The sequence below is a fragment of the Lepus europaeus genome, unplaced genomic scaffold, assembly GCF_033115175.1.
Source record: "Lepus europaeus isolate LE1 unplaced genomic scaffold, mLepTim1.pri SCAFFOLD_29, whole genome shotgun sequence".
Lineage (NCBI taxonomy): Eukaryota > Metazoa > Chordata > Mammalia > Lagomorpha > Leporidae > Lepus > Lepus europaeus.
Window position 1 is genome coordinate 9,909,034 of NW_026909167.1, and position 17,569 is coordinate 9,926,602.

At 43.4% G+C, this 17,569-nt stretch overlaps 1 pseudogene; it reads right to left on the reverse strand.

The window, feature by feature from the left end:
- Positions 1 to 13,300: 13,300 nt before the first annotated feature.
- LOC133754833 (syncytin-1-like) lies at positions 13,301 to 15,795 on the reverse strand (annotated as a pseudogene).
- Positions 15,796 to 17,569: the final 1,774 nt, after the last annotated feature.

The window sequence follows — 17,569 nt, forward strand, 5'->3', positions numbered from 1 at the left end:
TGAGATGAGTGTGGCCTGAGAGCTCTGTTTGGTTCCTCAGGGTTGAGGGTGTGCCAAAGGTGACACTCCCAGGCTAGGCATGGCAAATCTCTCTTTCTTTCAATCTTTTTTTTTATTCAAAAGGGAAGTAATTCCACACAGCTTAATGGAATTGGAGGTAGTTAGCAGGCGAATGATATACCCACAGGAGCCAGAGATCAGAAGCTCTTTCCCAAGGACCACACAGGGAATCTCTGCTGCCCTCAGTGTGGGCTCCAATTCTCCTGCAGTCTCCCACTGGGTTGCCAAGTTAGATCCTAATCTCCTGTTATTTCACCCTCCCAGAGTCAGGTTTTTCTGCTAGGCTCAGGGCTGGTGCAGACCTGAGGTCACCCTGCTTATGACGTATGTCCAAAATGGCGCCTGCTCTTTGTCTTTTAGCCTTTGAGGGGTGAGCGGAGAGAGAGAAACTCGTGTCTGTATCGTTCACTTTTTTTTCTCTCTCTCTTCTAGTTAGCCTGGTGAAATTTTCCCATGGGGTTTCAAGCCTCGTTCCCTCTAGTCTCCTCTTTCCGCTTCCTTGCCAGTGTCTCGGGCTATTGAGGTTCGGCTCACCTCGCGTTCCAGCGCTGGTGTGTTGAGTCTGCTGCTGGTGTCCCAAACTTGGGCTCCCACGCTCTCCACACAGGTCCACTGTGAATCATGAGTTCCAGAAGAGTTTCCTCTGCTGTTTCCTCCCCTACTCTTCCTTGAACCTGCAGTATCTCCACTTTTATTAAACTGTCTCTTCCCGGACTATCAGTGTGCTCCCTTCCTATTCTGCCATATTGCCGCTCTATGTATTGTTTTTATAAGCAAGTCATATAGGGGCCAGTGCTGTGACACTGAAGTTTAATCTCCACCTGTGGTACCACCATCCCATAAGGACACCAGTTCTAGTCCAGGCTGCTCCTCTTCCAATCCAGCTCTTTGCTGATGGCCCGGGAAAGCAGTAGAAGATGGCCCAAGTCCTTGGGCCCCTGTACCCATGTGGGAGACTTGGAGGAAGCTCCTGGCTCATGGCTTTGGATCAGCCCAGCTCCAGCTGTTGCCACCATTTGGGGAGTCAACCAGCAGATGGAAGATCTTTCTCTCTGTCTCTGCTTCTCACTGTCTGTAACTCTACCTGTCAAAAAAATAAAATATTAAAAAAAGAAAGCCATATGAAGACACACAGAAAGGAGACATCCTGACAACCAGGGCAGAAGTTAGAGAGATACAGCTTCTAGCCACTGAATGCCAATGATTGCAGGAAATCATCAAAAGCTAGGTAAAGGCAAGGAGGCATTCTTCTCCAGAGCCATTAGAAGGAACATGGCCCTGCCAACACCCTGATATCAGACTTCCAGCCTCCAGAACAGAAAAAGAATATATATTTGTTCCACATTTTTATATGCCTATCCCATTTTAGTTGTTTTAATTCACCTATTTTGTCATGATTTTATGGCAGCCTAGGAAACAATACACGTTCATATGTTTCCATCTTTTACTCTGAAACATCAGATTCCACATTTATTCACTAGCAAGGCATTAATTTTTTTTATAGGCAGAGTGGACAGTAAGAGAGAGAGACAGAGAGAAAGGTCTTCCTTTTACCATTGGTTCACCCTCCAATGGCCACTGCAGCCGGTGCACTGTGGCCGGTACAACTTCAGCTGGCTGACAAAGTCACAGCAGAAGGTCTGTCTCAGCAAGGCATGAGAAGGACAGCTGCGGTCCTCTTGGTGGTTTTAGGTTTGATGGGAACTACACTCTGCATAAGCAAGCTGGAGCTTCCTGGTGGTCCTGCTAATGATTTCTGTATTCCTAATTTTACAGAAGAGCACTTAGTCTCATAACCTCCAAAATGTCAATTGCCTTGTAGAATTTTAATCACGCAGAATGTTAGTGTAGAAGAAAGGGTCTGCTTTGAACTTGGGGCTTCTAGTAAAGATTAGGAAGGTACTATTCTAGCTTATGTAGCCAATTTCTGCATAGTTCAGCAGCACTCAAGGCCTTGGCTTGTGTGGGCAGCCTGTTATCTTGCACCTGTCTGTGATTGTAACCCATGCTCTGAGTATGCCCTTGAAAATTAAAAAAAAAACTGTAATTAGAAAAAATGACAACAGGCTTTTCATTGTAAGAAGAAAAAATCAATATATGGCTTATAATATAAAAATAAAGTCTGGTGCTCGAAAGCCAGAGCCATGCCATCAGCCTTGCTGTGAGTGTCTCTCATTTCTTCAAGCGTCGACACCTCTCACACCTTGGGGACCCTGGACTGCCTGGAGCTGGTCTCGGGCACACCACGCTGATCCGAAGCCAGGAACCAGGTGCTTCTCCTGGTCTCCCATGAGGGTGTAGGGCCCAAGCACTTGGGCCATCCTCCACTGCACTCCCAGGCCACAGCAGAGAGCTGGAGTGGAAGAGAGGCAACTGGGACAGAATCTGGCATCCCGACCGAGACTAGAACCTGGTGTGCCAGTGCCACAGGTGGAGGATTAGCCTATTGAGCTGCCGCGCTGGTTGGCATTAATCTTTCAGACTGTCCTTCTCCAAGATAAATCTGCATTGCTTCAAACATTTTTGATGTAGCACAATTACTACAACCTGGTTGATTTTGTATTCTGCAACTCTACGGAATTCATTTTTGGATTTAATAGTTTTTTTTTAAATTTTCCTTTTTAAAGATATATCTATTTTAGTCCAGCCACCACCTGCCATTCCGCTATACCATGTGTGCACTGATTAGAGTCCTGGCTCCTCTATTTCCTATCCAACTTCTTGCTAATGCACTGGAAAATCAGGGAAAGATGGTTCAGGTGCTTGGGCCTCTGCAACCTATGCTTCTGGCTCCCCAGCCATGCCACTGTAGACATGTGGGCAGTGAACCAAGATCAAAGATCTATCTATCTCCCTGTAACTCTGCCTTTCAAATAAATGAAAGAAATCTTGAAAAATATTTATTTGCTATGTTTGCTTGCTATAATATTTATTTACTTGAAAGGCAGTTACAGAGAGAGAGAGAGAGAGAGAGAGAGAGAGAGAGAGAGAATCAGTTTTTCCATCTGCTGGCTCACTTCTGCAATAACCAGGTCTGGGACAGGCAAAAGCCAGGAGCCAGGAGCTTCTTTCCAGGTCTCCCATGTGGTTGCAGGGGCCCAGGCATTTGGACCTTGGACCCAGGTGTATTACCTGAGAACTGGAATGGAAGTTGAGCAGATGGAACCCACACTGGTATCCATATGATATGCTGTCATTACAGGAGGCCACTTAACCTCCTCTGCCACAGTGTTGGCCCCTATTTATCTTAAAAGCTGGAGACTCTGAGATAGGCAGAGACAGATGGGGAGAGAGAGTAAGAATGACAGTTTATTTCTTGAATGGCTACAACAGCCAGATCTTTGGCAGGCTGAAGCCAGCAGCCAGAAAATACATCATTGTCTCTTACATTGGGTAACAGGCACATAAGGCTTGGACCATCCTCTACTGCTTTCCCAGGCATATTAGCAAGAAACTGGATCAGAAGCAAAGTAGCTGGGATTAGAATTGGTGCTCTGATATGGAATGCTGGCAACACAAACGATGGCTTGACATGCTGCACAATTCAGGACAATGAATAGCCTCTCATGGAATCATTAGCATTTCTAAATAGCTAAGTTCCAGTTTTATTTCTTTTTGTCACTAATTGCTCCCACTAGATGTTTCAGTCCTATACACAATTGAGGTGATGAGAGTAGACATCCTTGTATTTTTTGTTGTTATAGGAAATGTTTTTCTTTTCTTTTTTTAAAGATTTATTTATTTATTTCAAAGTTAGAGTTACACAGAAAGAGGAGAGGCAGAGAGAGATAGAGGGGTCTTCCATCTGCTGGTTCACTCCCCAGATGGCTGCAACAGTTAGAGCTGTGCCATCAGAGGCCAGGAGCCAGGAGCTTCCTCAGGGCCTCCAACTTGGGTGCAGGGGCCCAAGGACTTGGGCCATCTTCTACTGCTTTCCCAGGCCACAGCAGAGAGCTGGATCAGAAGAGAAGCAGCTGGACTAGAACCAGTACCCATATGGGATGCCGACACTTCAGACCAGGGCTTTAATCTACTGCACCGCAGCACTGGTCCTGGGAATGTTTATATTTTCAAGGAGTCAGGAGAGACCGAGAGAAATCTTCCATGCTCTGGTTCATTCCTGATGGCTGCAATGTCCAGCCTTGGGCCAGCCCAAAGACAGGGGATTCTTTTGGGGCTCACATGGGTTACAGGGGCCCAAGTACTTGGAGAATCTCCTGCTGACTTTTCCTGGTCATTAAAAGGGAGCTTCATCAGAAGTGGAGCATCTGGGACACAAACCAATGCCATATGAGAGGTTGGCATTAGATGGCGACTTTAGCCAGTATCCCACGATGTCTGCCTAAGAGGAAAAGTTTTCAAATTTTCACTGTTGACTGTGTTGTTAGCTGTGAGCTTGTCATTTATGGCCTTTATTTTATTGAGATACATTTCTTTTTTTTTAATATTTACTTAGTATTTGAAAGTCAGAGTTACAATGAGAGAGGAGAGGCAGAGATCTTCCATTCACTAGTTCAACTCCCCAAATGAATGCCCAACTGATGGCAGGGCTGGGCCAGGTCAAAGCCAGGAGCCAGGAGCTTCATCCAAGTCTCTAACATAGGTGCAAGCAGTTGGGCCATCCACTGCTGCTTTCCCTGGCACAGTAGCAGAGACCTGGATCAGAAGTGGAGCAGCTGGAACTTGAATCAGTGACCATGTAGGATGCTGATGCTGTAGACAGTGGCCTAACCATCTGTACTGCAACACTGGCCCTGTCTCTCTCTCTCTTTTGTAGACATTTATTTATTTGATAGAGTTACACAGAGAGAAGAGAGGGAGAGAGAGAGAGAGAGAAAGAGAGAGAGAAAGAGGTCTTCCATCCAATGGTTCACTCCCCAGATGGCTGCAACAGTTGGACCTTTGCTGATCCAAACCCAGGAGCCAGGAGCTTCTTCCAGGTCCCCACTTGGGTGCAAGGGCCCAAGGACTTGGGCCATCTTCTACTGCTTTCCCAGGCCATCAACAGAGAGGGGAATTGGAAGAGGAGCAGCTGGTTCTAGAACTGGCACCCATATGGCATGCTGGAGCTTCAGGCCAGGGTGTTAATCTGCTGTACCACAGCATCAGCCCCTGGCCCTCTCTCTTGAAATCTTTAAATAATGAATCTGGGTTTGTTTTGCCAGATGCTTTTTTCTTTGCAGCCATTATAGAATACAAAATTAAGAGAATTTATATAACCTAAGAACAAATTTTTTGAAAAACAAATTCTAGCAGAAAAAATAAATATATAGGAGTGAATTTAATCTAGGAAGATAATTACCTGAATGCTGAATATCTTATAATGTTGATAAAAGAAATTGAATACAACAGAAATAATTGACACATTACTCACATTCCTAAATTAGAATAGTATTAGGATATTCTTACTATCCAAAGCAATATAAAGACTCAGTGCAATTGCAAAGTTTCAATGCTATTCTTTAACAAAACTTTTTAAAAGATTTATTTATTTGAAAGAATTGCAGAGAGACAGAGACAGAGAATGAAGTGTTCCATCCACTGGTTCACTCCACAGGTGGCCACAAAGGCTGGGGCAGGGTGTTGATCCAAAGCCAAGAAACAGGATTGCTTCCAGGTCTCCAAGGGCTTGGGCCATCTTCCACTGCTATCCTAGACAATAGCAGAGAGCTGAATCATAAGTGGAGTAATCGGTACTTGAACTGGCAGCTTATGGGATGCTGGTACTGCAGGTGGTGGTTTTACCCAATAAACCACAGTGCCAACCAGCCCCTCTTTAACAAAATATTTTAAAGTCCCCAGAATTGCACAGAACTGTGAAGGATAATGAATAGTCAAGTCAATATTGAAGTAAAAGAAGAATGCTGGAATGGTCACACTACTTAATATATTTTACAAAACTATAGTAATCAAAATAGTTTATCACTGGCATTAAAGCAGATGCATTAAGCAATGGGGCAGAATAGAGAACAAGTCATTAACCCATAGTCAATTGATTTTTAAGGTGTCTAGAAAAATGAGTAGTCTTTTCAATACAAGGTGTTTGGAAAAGTCAACCAATTCTTTTTGCATTTGAAGAGAAATTATCCAGATAACATTGAGAGCCTAGAGTGCTTCATGAAATTTATGGGGTAATGTGAGGGTATTTTAAGGATGAAAAGAGAGGAGGCTGTAGGCATTTCTTTAATTTATTTATTTGCTTACTTATTAATTAACAGAGAGAGAGAGGGAGAGATCTTCCACCTGCTGTCTCACTTCCCCAGATGGTGGTATCAGCCAGGGCTTGATCATGCCAAATCCAGGATCCAGGAGCTTCTTCATGGTCTCCTGCTTGGGTGGCTGGGACACAAGTACTTGGGTCATCTTCCACTGCTTTTGCAAGGCCATTAGCAAAGTGTTGGATTGGAAGTGCAGCAGCCAAGACTAAAACCAGTACTCATATGGGATGCTGGAGTCATAGTTGGCAATTTCACCTGTTACACCACAACAGCAGCTGCTGTAGGTGTTTCTTTAAGAAAAAACTCCCTATTTCTGGGTTTATCTGTAGTGATCTTCTGCATAAATAGAAGGTTTACACAGCCAGTTTCTGCATAGCTTTATCTTGCAGGTGCATCACCATTCTACATCAGTAATAAAAGCAACATGCTAGTATTTCTGTACCTCAAATGAAACCAGAGAAATTAGTGATTTTTCTGCCTGAAAACTTTCAGTTTAAAACCAGGAAGAGTCACTGATTAAGACTTTGTGTGCATGGGGCTTCTACTTTAGTGTAGAGGATAAAGCCACCACCTGCCTTGGCAGCATCATATGGACATGGGTTTGAGTCCCAGGTGCTCCACTTCTGATCCATCTTTGATAATGCACCTGGGAAATGAGCAGAAGATGGCCCAAGTCCTGGGCTCCTGCAACCACTTAGGAGACCTGGAAGAAGCTCTTGGCTCTTGACTTGGGTGGGCCCATCTCTGGCTGTTGCAGCAATTTGGGGAGTGAACCAGCAGATGGAAGATCTCTCTGTCTCTCCCTCTCTCTCTTTGTAAGGCTATCTTTCAAATAAATAAATAAATAAATATTTAGCAAAAATAAACAAGACTTAGAATGAGGCCAGACATTGCATTTTAAGACATGATGAATTTGGAAGCAGTCCACACAGCAGACTCATAGAATGACAATCATTTTAAATAGCATATAGATGTAGCATTAGGTGTGAGAATATTAAGTATCATATCTAGTTCTCATCTCTTTTTCAAAATGGGAGGGCACTCTAGAGATTGTAGTTCTAGCAGAGTCTTTTTGTGCCAGTTACCATCCATCATTCATTAAAAATCTTTATAATTTCTTTGCTTTATCTAATTTGCTTTAGAGTTCACACCAGTGACTCACTACATCTTGACTTTTGTTTCTTCCTTATGATCAAGATCTATTTCTGAAATCACAGCTGATCAATCATGTTCCATCTGTCTCTTGTTGCAAAGTTGGATTTGACCTGGTTTTTCATGCAGACCCATGTCAAGATAGAAACATTTGATGATAAGATGTCAGTATAAATATGTTTTTAGTCACATTTGATTAACAATGAAGATTTAGGAGTGGTCTTCAGGCTAACTTTATTTGTAGTCCATTGCTAAACTTAGATATATCTATTCTGTATACAGAAGTCGTCACCCCGAATTACCTAGCCAGGATTATTTTGCTGGGAATTGTACTTCTGTAGAAGTATGGCATTCAATAGGCCCAAAGTTCAAAATGAAAGTGTTTAACAAAACCAACAAGATGATAACAAATTGAGTTACATCTATGCATATAAGCTATGCAGAAGTTATATGTTAAAACAATGAACAAGGTTACAAGTGAATAGCAGAATACCATAATTAACATCATATAAGTACACAGGAAATGCTTATTAACCTCAGTGAAAGTTTTCAGGCCCATGAACATGGGCTGGTATTGTGGTCCAGTGGTTCAGCTGCCATCTTTGATGCCTACATCCCATATGAGTGCCAATTTGAGTCACTTCTGATTTGACTCCATGCTAATGGACCTGGGAAAGCAGTAGAAGATGATATAAGTGCTTGGACCCCTGTCACCCATGGGGAAGACTCAGATGAAGTTCCTGATTCCTGGCTTCAGCCTTGCCCCATTCCATATATTGCAGTCATTTGTGGAGTATACCATGGATGGAAGACCTCTCTTTCTCTGTCTCTCCCTCTTTGTCTGTAATTCTGCCTTTCAAATAAATGAAAAACTAAATCTTTGAAATAAAAAAAATGAACAGAGTTGTGATCTGAAAGAAGGAGTATTACAGTGTGCTAACTACTTACATTAAATATGTATAATGTCTAATCCAAAAATTCTGAAAGTTAAAAATTGAATCCAAGACAGGCTTATATTTTCTTTTTTAACTGCAATATCTGGTATTTTCAAGTTTTGGGGTTCACTAATTGCAAGGCTAGGAGTTCATGATGCCAGATATTCTGTGCATAATTTTTGTGCATGCTAATGTTTTCAAGGATATTGTGGTATGATGATAATAGATTCTTCTTTTTTTAAATTTATTCATTTTTACTTGAAAGCAAGAATTACAAAGAGGCAGAGGTAAGAGGGAGAGAAAGATGTCTTCCATCTGCTTGTTCACTCTTCCAAATGGCCACAAAGGTCAGAGCTGGGCTGATCTGAAGCCAGAAGCTTCTTCTGGTTCTCCCACACTGGTGCAGGGGCCCAAGGGCTTTAGCCATCTTCCATTGCTTTCCCAGGCCATAGCAGGTAGCCAGATCAGAAGTGGAGCAGTCGGGACCTGAATCTTTGCCCATATGGGATGACAGCACCGCAGGTAGCGACTTTGCTTGCTATGCCACAGTGCTGGCCCTGATAATGGATTCTTACTGAGCTCATACAATAACATTGCCACAAGAAATCAAAAAAAGTTTTGCATTTTAGAGGAATTAAGTAGGTGGAAAGGTAAAAATTTCCATCTATTTACAAAACTATACTAAAGTATAGTAACCAATAGAAATTGTAGAAATCTTCCTGAATCTAGATGAAACACTGAAATGCAGAACCAAAAAAAAATTAAATAAAAGCATAGAAATCCAAAAATATGATTAATTCAATCTCATGTAACTAAATATATGTATTTGAAAGACAGTTACAGAGAGAGACAGAGAGAGAGAGAGAGTACTTCCATTTGCTGGTTCACTCCCTAAGTGGCTGAAACAGTTGGAGCTGAGCTGATCTGAAGCTAGGATCCAGGAGCTTCTTCTGGGTCTCCCATGTAGATGTAGAGGCCCAAGGACCTGAGCCATCCTCTGTTGCTTTCTCAGGAACATTAATAGGAAGCTGGATCAACAGTGGAGCTCCCAGGACTCAAACTGGTACCCATATGGAATGCTGGAGCATCAAGCCAGGGCTTTAACCCACTATGCCACAGCACTGGCCCCTCTACTAGCAGTTTAATGGGATTTTTAGTTTTTTTCTTTCCCTCAGCATTCTGGAAATTAGTGTCTAAAGTAGCCTAAGATCTGTATTTAAGAATATTTTCTGTTAAACTGATTTCAAATGTTTTTAGAAAATACAAAATTATGGATAGCACAAATCTTTGAATATACATGGTTAAAATGAAATTGATTAATTGTCATGAGCCATTTACATTCATCCCATACAGCATGTTACAAAGCAACTAAAGAGGGGGTCAGCATTGTGGCATAGCATGTTAAGCTGCCACCTCTGATGCCGGCATCCCATATGGGTTACACTTCAAGTCCTGGTTGCTCCACTCTGATCCAGCTCCCTGCTAATGCACCTGGAAAAGCAGCAGAGGATGGTCACGTGTTTGGGCTCCTGCACCCTTTTGGGAGGTATGGGTGATCCTGTCAGACTGCCTGCCTTGCCCATGCAGGAGGTTGAAAGGGCATGGTGCACCATGCCTCCTGGGAGGGACCCCACGGCCTCCCTCCTGGCAAGCAATGGGATCCTTGAGTGCGTTTCCCCTAACCACCATCAATCAGGTAAACTGCTCCTGGGTGTGGCCCAGGCCCACCTGGAAATCTACTCTTCAAGCTGAATGGAGAAGCATAGCAGTGCCAATGTCAGCTTAATCCTATAGAATTGGTATTGCCCTGAATTAGTTATTCTCCCGCTGCCAGCCCTTTGAAAAGTATACATAGTTGTTAATAAAGCAGACATGATCACCGAAGCCTGGCCCATCCTTGGCTATTGTGTCCCTTTGGGGTGTGAACCAACAGAAGATCTCTCTCCCTCTCTTTTCTTCTCTGGAATTCTGCCTCTCAAATAGATAAATATTTTTAAAAGGAAAGAAAGAAACAGAATGATTTTACAAACCTATTGTCTTCCTTAGTCCTCTGGGTCTCCTTTTTATCAAGATAACCATCATGACTGGTAACAACACAACAGAACTATCAGATTTTAAAACATATAACTTTTAGGAAATTTATATATCAATGGTATATCTATATTAATATAATTTAAAATTGAGCATAATTTCATGACAGTACTTTACATACAATCTAAACTGCATAATCAGGTATTACCTCTACAAGATAGGATATATCTGGCCGGCACCATGGCTTAACAGGCTAATCCTCCACCTTGTGGTGCTGGCACACCAGGTTCTAGTCCCGGTTGGGGTGCCGGATTCTATCCCGGTTGCCCCTCTTCCAGGCCAGCTCTCTGCTATGGCCCGGGAAGGCAGTGGATGATGGCCCAAGTGCTTGGGCCCTACACCCACATGGGAGACCAGGAGAAGCACCTGGCTCCTGGCTTCAGATCAGCATGAAACGCCGGCTGCAGCAGCCATTGGAGGGTGAACCAATGGCAAAAAGGAAGACCTTTCTCTCTGTCTCTCTCTCTCACTATCCACTCTGCCTGTCAAAAAAAAAAGATAGGATATATCCTTTGAAACATCAAGGGTTCCTGTTGGAAATCTCAAAGTGAAAAAAATTAGAACCTTGATTCTGAGAAATCTGTTAAGGATGCCAAAGGGGCTTAAAATATTTGGTCAAAATAAACTCCCTATTAATTTTGAAATAACATCCATCCACTTAGAGTGATCCAACCAGTTATAAACCAGATTTATTCTATCTGATGATTTTATAAATTTGTATAAACTATAAATTTGATGATTTTTATTTTATAAATTTGATAAATCTTCATTAGGTGATCAGTCAGATATTCTGAAATAAGTATACATACAACTCTTTTTTTTAAGATTTATTTATTTGAAAGAGTTACACAGAGAGAGAAGAAAAGGCAGAGAGAGAAGTCTTCCACCTGCTGGTTCACTCCCCAATTGGCCACAATGACCAGAGCTGTGCTGATCTGAATCCAGGAGCCAAAACTTCTTCCCACTTGGATGCAGAGGCCTAAAAACTTGGGCCATCTTCCATTGCTTTCCAAGGCCATTAACAGGGAGCTGGATCAGAAGTGGAACAGTTGTGACTCAAATCAGCACCATATGGGATGCTGAGTCACAGATGGCAGTTGTACCTCATACACCACAACACCATCCCTGTAGGCATTTCTTTAAATAAAGTTCCTAGTCTTGGGTTTAGCTGTAGAGATCCTCTGCATTTTTTTTTCAGCTGGTACTAAACAATTCAGCTTTTATTAATTTATATCTTGCATCTTAAAAAGGAAACGCACACAAAAAAATAGATGAGTTAGCAGAGCCTGGAGAGCTCCCTGCACAAATGCAGACAGAGGCAGACAGGATTCAGGAAGCTGGATGAGCACAAGGAGGCAGCACCATCCAGTAGCGGGCCTGGACCCAGGGGTGCCTCAGGATCTGGGCCAGGGGCAGCCACTCTGATGGCTGGTATCTCAGAAGCCTGGATATCAAGTCTCGGGCTCCCAAAGACATTGTTACAGGAAACTTCACATCCACCTTAAGGATGTGTCTGTATGTCTCGGTGTGAGAGATGCTCTCAAAGGGTGGATTTCCCACCAGCAGCTCATAGCAGAGCACCCCAAAGTGTTGCATTGCCAGTTTCTGCACAGTTTTTTTTAAAGATCTATTTATTTATGTGAAAGGCAGAGTTATAGAGAGGCAGAAGCAGTGAGAGGTCTTCCATCTGCTGGTTCACACCCCAGATGGCTACAATGGCCAAAGCTGAGCTGATTCAAAGCCAAGAGCCTTGGAGCTTCTTCCAGGTCTCCCACACAGGTGCAGGGGCCCATGTACATGGGCCATCTTCCTCTGCTTTCCCAGGCCATAGCAGAAACCTGGATTGGAAGTGGAGCAGCTGAGACTCAAACCAGTGCCCATATGGGATGCTGACACTGCAGGTGGCAGCTTTACCCACTATGCCACAGTGCCAGCCCCTCTGCACAGCTTTATCCTGCAGTTGCATCACCATTCTATATCAATGAAACCAAGAACACACTACTATTTCTATACCTATAATGAAAGCCAGTGATGTTAATAATCTTTCTGCCAGAAAACTTCCAGTCCAAACCAGGAGTAGAGTTATGAATTCAGGCTTAGTGTGGATGGGGCTGGCACTATTGTGTGGAAGATAAAGCCACCACCTGCTTCACTAGCCTGTGACCTAGATGGGCACAGGTTCAAGTTTCAGTTGCTCCACATCTGATCCATCTCCATGCTGAGATACCTGGGAAAACAGCAGAGGTTGGCCTAAGTGCTTGGACCCCTGTACCCACTTGGGAGACTTGGAAGAAACTCCAGGCTCCTGACTTCAGGTCAGCCAAGCTCTGGCTGTTGCAGTCATTTGGGGAATAAACCAGCAGGTGGAAGATATTTCTGCCTCTCTCTCTCTCTCTCTCTGTAACTCTGTTTTGCATGTAAATGAATAAATCTTTATATTAAAAAAAGCCTTAGAGTTGGTTTAGACATAGCATTTTAAGACATGTTGAAAACACTTTGCCAGTGTTTAATGTGCAAAATCACACTCTCCAGTCTTGTCTATAGAACAAAGATGAATAGCTAGTTTTCATATGAATGGAACAGAGATATGGACTAGCTACAAAGAAAGTTTGGGTAACACAGATTTCTGTATACCTTTTCCATCTTTCTTGAACCCAGGGAAGGCCCAAAATATGTCTTTAATCAATATTCAGACCATCAACATCCCTCTTTCCTAACTCAAGTCATTGTGAATTGTGACTCTTACTTTCTCTTAGACATAGGCATGGGTGAGGGCTTTGAGTTTAGTATTCTGTGCTAAGACACCTTGTAGCAATGCTACTCCTTCCAAAGTTTCCTGGGGAGTTACTGCTGCATAGTCAGCATGTGATTCTTGTCTGTGAAACTGTTTCCACCCATGATTGTTTCTGGTTTGTAGTTTCTTGTCCCATCCTGCGGGACGTCAACTAGGGCCAAGTACCTAGAATGGGGAATGAAAGGGATAGGAGACACAAAGATGACAGCAAGTCAAGTCCTGATCAAGCTGTGTATTTATTTTTTTTAAACAAAAACATATATATTATAAAGGCAGGATGTTGGGCGGGAGAAGGAGGGTAGTTTACCTTGTAGCTGCAATGCCTGTGCAAGCAGAGGGAGGTCACAAGGTTATCTTGCAGCTGCAATGCTTGTGCAGGTGGGGGAATGGTCATAAAGTCTTTAGACACAGGGTGGCGTTATCAGTACTTTCTGGCCTGGGCTGCTTAGCTCTACTTCAGTAGTTTTCTGCTAAGAGGCCACATGTTGCACGGTCCCCGACATCTCCCCCTTTCTTATCAATTAAACAGAAATGGCTACTGGTTAGGCCAAGTGTGATGAACAAACAGTGCCTGTCTTAGGAATCAACCCGGAGCTCTATCACCTCTTACCCATCATTGGATATCCTTGCCAGTCCCCAAGGACTCCTGTCTTAGGTGGGTGAGGTTCCAGGAAGGTGCCCGTCATTGGCTTACTGCTCATCTTATTGATAGGCCTGGGGCCCTTCCTGGGCTCCTGACTGGGGCAACGGCAGACCAAAGGGGAGAGTCAGTAGTTGGAGGGACTGTGACCTCACTGGCCAGACCTCACCAGCCAGAGAGAGAGATAACATTCTCCAGGGGATCTTCCATGGCCAGACTTTGGTAATGTATTTGAATTGGCCTGGCTGCTAAATTATCTACTTGCTGTTTGATAAAAGTCATCAGCTTATTGAAAAGACAAGGACCTACAGATAGTATAACAAGCAAACCAGCAATGGGGCCTAAAAGTGGTAGTAAATAGGGAAGCAGTCCATTCCATCCTGTCCAAAAGGGATTTTTAGCCATGGCACGTCAACAATGCTCCAGATCTTCTGGAAGTGTCTTGATTTTATCGTAAACAATGCCAGATTTGTTAGTATAAAAACAACATTTTTCCCGTAAAGCCAAGCAAATACCTCCCTGTTCAGTAGTAAGCAAGTCTAAGCCTCTGATTTTGTAAAACCACTTCCGCAAGGGAATCAATTTGATCTTGAAGGTCCTGAATGGTGGTGGGTAGGGTTTGTACATCATTAATAAGTTGTTGGGACAAGTCTCTATATTTTTGGACCGCGATCCTTAGCCCTGTGGATCCTGTAACCACAGCTGTGGAAATTCCCAATGTGGCCAATAAAGGAATAAATTAAACAGCTTTCCTTTGCCTTCCTGCAATATAATCAAAGGAGGGAGTAGGGACAGGGGTATTTCCATCAATAATTTCTACATTGGGAAGAAGCATAGCATGCATGGAATTACCGGTCCAATTTGTTGGTAAAATGGTATAAGCTAAATTGTTCCTACATACAAAAATGGTGGAATTAGGGGCATAAAGAGGGTAATCTACTGTTATACTATTTGTACAGAAAGGAGCAAGGCCTACATCAATATTGAAGGAATAATCGTTAGGAGATTTATAAAGGCAAGTGATATTTTCCATTAGGACAGGAAGAACAGGAAAAGGCTGTATAGAGGGGCAACCAAAGGAGATATTAAACCCAAGGGTATCATTAAGCGGCAGAAAAATGGCAAGAGGGAGGGGGGGGTCCCTGGCGTAAACAGAGCCAGCAGCCTTTTGCAAGGTCTGTGGCAGAGAGATTAAGCAGTTTATCGGTGTTGGTAAGGATATTGATGGTATTGACATCCAAGTCTTCATTTCCTCTGGAATGAACTTTAGCCAGGGGGTGGTACTGAAGGGAAGGGTAAAGGCTCTCAAATAGGGTTTTGAGTGTTTTTTATGTTTTTAATTGTGTAAGGGTATCCTGAGGGCCTCCACCAGCAGACACTCCCACAGGGGCTATAGGGTACCAGCAGGCTACTTGTCCCTTAGGGGGGCAGGGAGGAGAGCTGAGGTGTGAAGAAGACAAGTCTCCTCCAAATGCTCCCCCATAATCTCCTGTTATAGTGGCAAACAATAAATATTGATCCCCCTCATTACAGGTTTGATACCATGTAGAACAGGAGGAGTGCATGGAGTAATGGATAGTACTATTGCACTCTGATGGGCATTGATTCCCCAGGGCGGGAAGAGTCTAGTTTAGGTTTGAGAATACAGTGCCATTTGGAATCCTTGGCAGCCGGATGTGTAAAATGCGGCTTACTGTGTAAAATGCGGCTTACAATTGAGGACACAGATCTGTAGGAGGTTGATGTTTGTGGGAAGGATACTATTATGCACCTCGAGCAGATACAAGGGTCATGCTGTTGAAGGAGTTTTTGAATGGCCTGGGGGTCCTCCAACCCTACAAAGACTGGTGGAGCCCAATGGGTTGTGTAGATTGCCATCATCAGGAGAGCAAGGAAGAGGGCCATTTTATTAGGGCCCTTAGAGGGGTTAATCAGTGAGCCCTCAGGAAATGTGGCAGGGGAGGAGAGACTAGAGAGAAGATAAGATACACAAATAGCAACAATGGCAACAATGCCGACAATAACAAGGAGTCCTGTAATGAGTCCCAGTAGCGTCCAGCCGGGTCTTTTCATTCCTGTAAACACAAGGGGAAAATATCCTCAGGGCCGGATGTAGGCTCTGGTGTAGGATTAATATTAGAAGAGTTTGACGAATTAACTTGTTTAATTAATCTTTCAGGCAGCCATCTTGGCATTGATTGTTTTTGATCCAGAACGCAGGCTGACCCCCGTCCCCAAATGAGTACTGGATCTGGGCCGTGCCAGCTACTGGTGAGGGGGTCTCACCACATTACCATAAATGGGGCCATTTCAGGGGAAGGATGCCAATGACAGTCCACAGCGGAATGATTATTATTATCCAAGGTTAAGAAATTTAGAACAAAGAGCGCATGATTCAATCGGTCACGGGGAGAGACAAAGGATAAGGAAGTGGTTTCAAGATAAGTGAGCCAGGTTTTCAGCATTTGATGGGTTCTTTCGATGATCCACTGACCCTGTGGATTGTAGGGGATTCCTGTAATGTGATTAATATGGAGCACCTCACAAAATTGTTTAAACTTAGCGCTGACATAAGCAGGACCATTATCTGTCTTAATCTTAACAGGTTTTCCCAGTACAGAAAGAGCCATGATAAGGTGCGAGATAACATCCTTAGTAGCTTCCCCTGTATGGGGGGAGGCAAAGACAAAGCCACTGTAGGTGTCTACAGAGACATGAAGATACTTTAGCTTGCCCAATTTTGGGAAGTGTGTGACATCCATTTGCCACAGTTGATTAGGGCGAAGACCATGCGGATTGACCCCCAAATGCAGTACAGGCTGGCTTGTAATGCATGAGGAGCATTCTTTGACTATTTCATGAGCCTGTTCTCATGAAATTTTACAAAACAAATGGAGAGATTGAGCATTTAAGTGATGCAACCTATGCAAGTTTCGAGCTTCCTGCACTAATCCCACAGTTATGGGGAAGGTAAGCCTTGTAGAAGCATCTACCTGGGCATTACCTTCTGAGTTTTGAGCTTTCTGCACTGATCCCAAGTTATGGGGAAGGTAAGCCTTGTAGCAGCATCTACCTGGGCATTACCTTCTGAGTTTTGAGCTTTCTGCACTGATCCCACAGTTATGGGGAAGGTAAGCCTTGTAGCAGCATCTACCTGGGCATTACCTTCTGAGTTTTGAGCTTTTTGCACTGACCCACAGTTATGGGGAAGGTAAGCCTTGTAGCAGCATCTGCCTGGGCATTACCTTCTGAGAGTGATCCTGGTAGACTTGTGTGTGCCCTAATATGTCCCAAATGGAAGGGCTGTTGTCTTTCTCATATTAGCTTTTGAATTTGTATATAAACAAGGGCGTAGCATTGGAAGTTGTTTTAAGAAAAGGAGAAGTTTCAAGCAACGGAATGGAGTGAGCTACATATGCACTATCAGTATAAATATTTACAGCTTGACTGGAAAACTGTATAAAGACTTGAAGTATGGCATACAGCTTAACCAACTAGGCTGACTGATAAGATGTTTTAAAAACATGGGAACAGTTGTCTGCCACAAAGGCAGCCATCCCACTGGATGACCCATCTGTAAATACTGTAACAGCCTTTGGAATGGGATTGTTTTTTGTATTTTTTGGAAAAATAAAGGAATAGGATTGGGCAAACTGTAACACAGGGTCATCAGGGAGGT